We start from the raw sequence: 8322 nt of genomic DNA on the forward strand, positions 1-8322 counted from the left end.
CCCCCAGGTCACGCCTCCCCGAGGTCACGTGACCCCCTCCCCGAAGTCACGTGACACCCCCCCCCCCCCCCCCGAGGTCACGTGACCCCCCCCCGGAGCATACTAAAGAATGAGGGGAGGAGGAGGAGAAGGGGGAGGGGTCTACCCTTAGTACCCTTCACTCCTCCTCCTCAAGAGCTGCGCTCCAATTCGGCGTTACAGGGATTTGTAAACGGCTTTCACTTTTTTTTTCTTTCAAATTCATCGCATTAAAAATGGTGCTAAAACAGCTTCGTACGTGTATTTATGTGCACTGTCGGACACTGTTAGCGCGAACACGACGTCGGCGCTTTTCAGCGTGGGGGATATACGTGCCAAACGAACGAAGAAGATCTGGAAATTAAGAAAGACGGCAAGAACTACGCAGTAACACCGGATCAGTAACTACACGTGCATATACGATCAAAATTAATTGAAGGCGCGTAATTTATTCCTATTTTAAATAAGTAAGTACCGTTTTATTCTTTCTGCTCTGAGCGAAGCTGCTTGTTCTACGTTCAAAATATCACTCGCACGCTCGAAATCTTTGAGAACAAGTGCCCGATAAAAGCTGCCCGGCAGAGAAAACAATACGAACAGACAACTTTTATAGCCCACGGACTTTATTCTCTACGTTTTGAATGTTTTTATCCGCTCATGCACGACGGGGTCATTTTTATATAGTGACAGGACTGGCATATTATCAATATATAAGCGTCACCGGATTGCTGGCGTGCCTTGAACACACTCTACATTCCTTTCGATTGTAATTTTGCTTCGAATCGTCGCTTGTTTCTACACACCTGCTGCGGAACACACGTTTGGTACTGAAATGTAGCGAAGTTAAACATCGGTCACTGATGAAGAAAAATGCGCTAACTAAAGCAATTACACTTTTACAGTGTTAATCAAGGTACATACTATTCCGTACGATCCAAATAACCAAAGTGTTCCGTGTTATTTTCCGGCGAAAAAACAAAATGCAAGCGCGCTTTCCCACAGGAATACACAGGAAGACTGGAAAAGTAGACTGGTTGCTGTCTGCTCCAATTTGCGTCACGGAAGTCGCATAGACACTAGCGCCAGTTGAACCTCTAGCGTACATTGTAATAACTCTATGACGAAAACATGCTGGACAACTAAAAAAATAAATACAACTGGGGGACCCTCACGAAGTTCTGTGATTAAATGGAACGGCAAAAATGAAAGAAAACACAAAGAACGAGAAGAATTCAGATCACCTGCGCATTCAGAAATCATGTAAAACCGACACGCTTCAAGCTATTCGCAACTCCAACTAACTATAGGTGGCGCCACTTATTTTTCAAAATGGCGGTTATAGTGAGGGTTGGAGATGCGTGCCGCTGTTGAGCCTGTCCAGTGTGATGGCCTCACTGAGCGACACAAATTATTTCTGGTAATACGAGGAAGCTAGGGTGTTATGAGCGCAGGTCACCTCTTTATCCTGAAAACAAAAACGGTGTTTAGCGTAATATTCACGCAAGGATGCGCGTTTTAATTCTGGAGCGAAACCGAAACTAAGCTCTATTTTGAATTTAATTTCGCGATATAGGTCTTTATTTCGGATTCTTAACTCAATATGTGTCTCACATCGTAATTATTTAGTTAGAAAAGTTGTTCGTGGAAACTTTATTTTGTGACATACATGTTCGATCTAGGTTAATATTTGTAGTTGTTGAAAAAATCAGTCCTGCTATTTGTGCATCCTCGCTGCCTCTTCTCGCTCAAATAATTGTTATGGGAAATAATGAACTGCGAGTCTTTTAATCGGTTTTGGGGTATTTAAATAATTAATTGGTTTAACATTATTCCCAGCACAAGAATAAGAGAATAATTCCAATTTTTACAATATGTCCGCAAAACGTATAAATTAATAAACGCTGTTTTCACCGGAAAAACCTAAAGACGGTATCCGAGTCGGACAGCTGAAGTGTGTGTGTGTGTGTTTTATAGCCACGCGTGACACATAGGACTTTATATTAGATCCAGTGTTTGACTGTCTATCTTGACAAAGACGTCAGAGCTTTTCATATGCTAAAAAGAAAAACAAAAAGTTATACATTTCTGGAAAGACTATTATGGGTAAATGGCGTATTTGTGTGACTCCTGGCGTTAATTGGGGGCATACGTTGCCTCGATTTGTATTAATATTAATATAGTAAAATTCAGATATTTTAACACGTAATTTTTGAAGCTCTAATATAAGTTTTTGCTTATGATCTGATTTCAAACGCGCGAACAAATATGACAATCAAAAGTGTGCTAATCATCATCACCGATGCCAATTGCAGCATTTTTAATTACCCAGTAATAAAATAAAAAGTCTAAAATCAATGGAAACATTCTAGCTAATGTGAAAAATCCATGTAAAATTACATTAATTGTGGGTGAAGTATATTTTGCTATCAAAGTCGCGACTTTTAACAATCAATAAAACGTCCAAAGTCGCCGCCAATATTCTTCAAGACCAAATGCCCAAAAGTAAACGAAAAAAATTTAATTATTAGTTTTTTTTATAACATTTAGTTACTTTTATTTTTACGCTCCGTCGATTCGCCAATCTCAGCCTTCACAGTTCGAAGGAACGCCTACCTGCTTGCACCGAATGCTCACTGCAGCACGTCTCGTTGGCGTTGGAAGCCGGTGAAACAGTAGTCAGCTTTAGTATTGCGTATACGAGCGAACGCAAGCGCTGTGTGTTTGCGTTAGCCTTGCGTGTTCCACACTGCGCATGCGCGGAGTGCAAAATTGCGGTCTTGGATGGCGCATGGCGATGAGCCGCACGCACAACGTGGGGCACGCATCTCTAGCACAAATGCATGCGCAATGCTTAAACTCTAACAAGGTACAATCCCATACCGGCGGTATGGCACTACGTTGGGACAATGACGAGTGTTGTTTGCATTCGGAAACGACGTTTCGCGAGCCATGATCGCGAGCAGTTCCGCCGTGCCCGCTGAGCAGGAGAATTGGGGGTGACAACTTTTCTTGGCAATGCAGTGGAAGGTACGTCCCGCGTCCCCTCTCCCATTTTGAGAGTACGAAGGCTCTCCTCCTCTCCCCGGAAATGGGGGAGGAGGAGAGCCTGCGTACACTCAAAATGGGAGAGGGGACGCGGGACGTACTTTCCACTGCATTGCCAAGAAAAGTTGTCGCGGAGTATAGACCTTTGCAATAAGAGCGCTCTATCCGCCGCCATTTTGCGAATCGAGCGACCCCTACCAGCCAGAAATTTCTGGCACCCGCCTGAGCTGTGGCAACCCGGTCAGCGTGACTCCCCACCTGCATTTGGCATTCGGAGTTCGGCGGCTTTTCTTGGAAGTTTTTATTTTATTTGCCTGTTTAGGATGCTTACCCTTTGTATGCTATCTTCCACTGTGAGAACTAGGGAATACCAGGGCTCGTAGCCCGCTCGGCCTTCGCAGGAAACGAACGAAGAGAGCGAACGTCAAGCAGCCCGCGCCGCAGGCGGTTCGACGTGCTTGGAAGATTATTTCCGTCGAGATAATCTCCAAAAAGCCTTCCAGGCTGTATTCTGGGACTTCGCAAAAACTAGCTGATAGGGTCGGGTCCGGGGTGTGGCGACGGAATAAGCACGTTCGTTCATTCGCTATGAAGCTGTGCAAAAAAAGCTCTCTTCTACACGCTCGCCAAAACACGCCGGATTACACCCGATCGTCGTGAAGTGACTATCGTCGACATTGTATTTTGGATATGCAGTGTTGAGACCTTTCTCAAATCCTGTTCGGATAACGCGGCACCGTGGGGTACGTACAATATATTTTTTGTTCGATTGATGAAACTCGTTGAATTTCATGTTGTGGGCAGGGAATATTCATGGAGTACAGATATCCTGTGTGGTCAAACATTTTGACCTTTATAGATTGCCAGGGCTGAGTGTGCGGTGCCGTAAAACAATGAACATAAAATGAAACAAACATTCCAGTTGCATTTGTTCTGTAGCGCACCGACTCACCAAAACAGCTTTCATTTCTTTGTTTTTGTTCCCAAAAATAGAGCACTACTTTCTTAAAGACCTCTATAAATTATGTTTGCCACAGAACACAAGATAAAAAATAAAACGCGGCAATTCAGTCGCCACCAGCGTCTGAAATTGCGCCTACGCAGGCTGCCAGAGCCCACTGACGAGAAACTCCACAGCTCAGCGCAGTCGGGCAACACTGACGTACACTCTCAAAACCAGGGACACGCACTATAAATCGCTCCGTTCGAGAGTGCCGCTGGAAAGGTCTATAGAGCGCTTCCCGTTTCCGCCGCGGGAGGGCGAGCGTCGAGCTGGAGACGCGAATAAATTTCATAGCACTGCAGATGTGGCAGGTCAGTCGCGTTCTTGGGATCGCATTAATTTTCGATCGACCAAGAAAAAAAGGTAACTGCGAGCTTGCCAGGATTCGAACCTGGAATCTTCTGATCCGTAGTCAGACGCGTTATCCGTTGCGCCACAAGCCCGGACGGTTGCTTGCTGACGACATGAAGGTGTAAATTCCTGTGAAGGTTTAAAGCAGTGTTGGACAAAATACTCGATAAAAGTATTTAAGCTAAGTTACTAAATACCTGCTTCATAAAGTATTTAAAATACTACTCAAGTTACTTTCACTGTAAAGTATTTTGAGTAGGATACAAATACTTAGAAATGTAATTCAATTAGTTTGAAGATACTTCCGCATTGCGTACTTTAAATCGACGTCAGTGACAACAACAATTATACAGTCGCGCAAATCTGGTATACCAGAATGGTTTATTCGCGTAAACCAACACAAAAAAAAGTCGTAGGGCTGTTTTATGCAGTCCAACAATAAAGAGCAGAATATTGTCACGAATGACAAATGATGAGGCGGCGAATAATTGAAGAAACTCAAAGTTTAATAAGGCGAACTTGTGCCCAAAGCAAAATAGAGAAAGGCTAGCGTCGCAGGCGTCGATGTCGGCGAAACAGCAGGATCGAGCGCTGGGACAAAACTGACACCGAGCCAAAAAAATAAAAAAATGGCTTGCTTTTGTATGTTTATACAGCCTTGATGAATGGTACGCCTCAACGGGTGGGATTTTGAGAAGTCATCCAGCTTTTAGTTCGTTTCCTGTCCTGTTCTCCGCTTATCAATGTTCGCTTACAGACATTGTTCGCTAGAGCAATAAGTGACGGACTGATCATAGAGTAATATACACAAGGTAAAGAGCGGACACTGTCATAGGCTCCAGCGGCCCAGATAGACCAGTGACAGGTAGCGCTCCTAGCGGGCGGTATTATTCTGATTCCGTTTCCGGTCAAGTTAGTTTCGGTTTCGGTTTGGGCGTTTCTTTTCCTCCGGTTCTCTGCTACTCTTCTCTCTCTTTCCTCCCCGCCTCGCTCGGCTCTCGGGAGCTCCTTGACTCCCGAAGCCGTTTTTATTTTTTTAAAGTTATTTTTTACTGACGCACTTTTGCTTTATTTTTTACGATAGAGTCCGTGCAAAATGTGTCAAACAATATTTCAACTTACTTCACAAAGCAGAAGTATATATATTTCTTGTTCTTTTTCTATTGTAAAGCATTGAAGTTACACAATCGCCGCATTGACTCCAGTCTGGTGGAGCATTTTGGGGTCAACAACAGTAAGTGGTTCGAACCCATTTTATTGGACCACATTCATGTATACATGATTTACTTCAGAAGCTCTGTATGTTTTATACGAAAGAGATCGATACTCACAAAAATAAATGAATATGAAGGACTTCGGCATATCGTACACTTCGTAATAGCTTCTTAGCGGAACCAAGTTAACAAAACCTTTCCACGGAGAACATGCTGTATGATACATTCACTTTCACGCCGACTCGGGTACGGGAAGTAAGTGCAAAAATAAATAAGACATCGCTATCATTACCAGTCATAAGAGTATAATAACAGTGCGAAGCACACGCCGGATAGTTCAAATTCTCGATTTCCGGCAAATATAAAAGAACACCAATTTGCACAGCCTCAAACTCACTGCGGGCGAGCCATCACCAAACAATGAGAACCCTATTCGAAATTTGACAAGATTCAACGTCCCTAAACATTCCCCGAAATTGTTCAGAAAAGAAATATGGCTTCAGAAAAAAGCGGATAAAAAACTATGGACAGTGGATACAAAAGTGGATACATTTTCTTTCAAATATTTTTAGCCTCTATACACTATTTTCTATCGAAATTTTGTAAAATGTGGACAAATATATTTGTTAGGGAGCCGTGATGCACATTCGCTGGAAAAAGGGGAAACAAATATTTGGAGAACAAGCTGCACCGCCCACTTAATAAGCACTTTTTGTTTTTGGTTTGGCAACCGCCTCTGTTAATATACTATTAACAGTTCAACCTGTCTCGTTCTTACTAGCCACTGAAGAGTGCAACCGAACTTTGTCCAAATTCCGGTTAAGAAATCAATCATATCAACACAAGCGTATTCTGCAAAACAATTTTAAAAAACCCTTTGTGGTACTCCTCTGGGCAAAGGCTAAAACCACCCAGACCTTAAAGTGTGCTATACAAGGCGGCACACACTCCTTGAACATGTGTCACACTCTCTATTATGGGAAGACAGTGATTTTCTAGTTGCTGAATGTAATGAAAGGCAGCCTGTGATGGTACTACTAAGTTCCCGAAGAATTTTCCGGCCGCGCGGTATGCTTTAGGAACAAGACAGCACTGGTGAGGCATGTTCAAGTTATTAGACTCATCCGATAGCAGCTGAGAACAGCCACAGCTGTAAGTTGTCTGTTCAAGCAAAAGCTTGATCAAGCTTGAGCAAAAGCCCCAAACGTAATAAAAAAGTGGACGAGTCATCAATTATGTTAGACCTGATGTCTGATACCAGCTCAGAAATATCCTCTAGTTGTTGGGAAGTTATCAATTGGAAACATTTCACAATGTCTGAAATTAAACTTTCATGGTGCGAATATATTTGAAACTCCTTTAGGAGGTCAGCCTTGTCACCCTCTACATTTTCATTGTCCGACAGTTTGAACAGTTTCTTTATCCAGAGGTGTTTTAGTCCTGAGGTGAACTGATGCACATTTTGGGTTTGTGTTGCAGCCCAGCATTTGTCGTATATAGCTCCAAAAACGTTCTCAAGTGTGTCTTGCTGCAGGCGTCGTGTAAGTAAGAACTTAAAGTCATGGCTGCTTGAAAGCTCATCCCAGAGCATGAGGACACTTTTTATAGTAACTTGCCACCCAATGATTTCTTACGGCTGCCTCCTACTTTGGAACTGCCATGCTGAAATCCATCCGAGTTACTGGTGGAGAAAATCAAGTATTTCAGATTCTCCCTTCAGAATGGCATGACGCAACTTCTGCCCTGTCTTCTTGAATTTTTTGGCTATTTAGACAATAAAAAAGTATGCACATCCTATCACAGAAATAGGCTGTAGCCATGGCTGCCTCAGGGAGTTCCTTGGCATAAACAAGGGATATGATTGCAAAAAAAGAGTGAGGCACTGAGTACCTGTGGGGCACAATTCTCTTTCATGTTACCGAAAGGTTCTTAAAAAAGTGTGTCTCTCAGTAAGTTTCGGAGCCAATTCCAAGCTCATCTCATGGATAGAACAATAAAGTTCAACAATAGAAGACCACTCAATGACCTCATTTCCAATGCAAAGTTTGTGGGCTTGGAGATTGCTCTTGGTTGTTTTGAGAAGGTGCGGAACATCAAAGACAAAGTAAACGTGTTCGTTGTCAACTTCAAAAAATGGCTTATCACCACAGACACCAAGCTTACGTTTGAAGCCCCCTAACCACAGACCACAGCCTTTACTGTGAAGCCAACAGTCTTAAGCTTCCTAATGAGAGAAATGAGGAGACTGCGTTAAACAGAAGACGTTGTTGGAGTGCGCACACCAGTGTATGCAAGGAGCTAAACGCACCTCCTGGAAATTTCAGATAGCATAACAACCAAGGCTCTATCTGCAATGTTAGAGGTTCGTTCAACACCGTCATCTGTAAACCCATGGACAATGTCGTGTGCAGGGTCGTAAGTTATGTTCTTTTTTTAAAACAATCTCATCGAAAATCAACAGCACACACGTTCAAGTGCAGCCAGACAGCCCGGCAGAAACAACAGCGCGAGAAGCTCGAACCGATCGGCTCCACGAATTCACGCCGAGCATGCGAGCACGCGGGCGGTCATGCGTTACCTCGATTGCTGCAAAGTCGACCGAACATGATGCAGCAGAAAGCACAGATGGACGGCACGCACGGCAGAGACGAACGACGCAGGGACGAGCAGATGCCATGCAGAATGATGCAG

General features: G+C 43.5%; 1 non-coding gene across 1 annotated transcript; it reads right to left on the reverse strand.

The window, feature by feature from the left end:
* Window positions 1-4436: 4436 nt before the first annotated feature.
* On the reverse strand, window positions 4437-4509 carry Trnar-acg. Its single transcript has one exon. It is a non-coding gene; the product is annotated as a tRNA-Arg (tRNA).
* Window positions 4510-8322: the final 3813 nt, after the last annotated feature.

Source organism: Ixodes scapularis, unplaced genomic scaffold (assembly GCF_016920785.2).
Source record: "Ixodes scapularis isolate PalLabHiFi unplaced genomic scaffold, ASM1692078v2 PGA_scaffold4__175_contigs__length_147842914, whole genome shotgun sequence".
Taxonomy (NCBI): Eukaryota; Metazoa; Arthropoda; class Arachnida; order Ixodida; family Ixodidae; genus Ixodes; species Ixodes scapularis.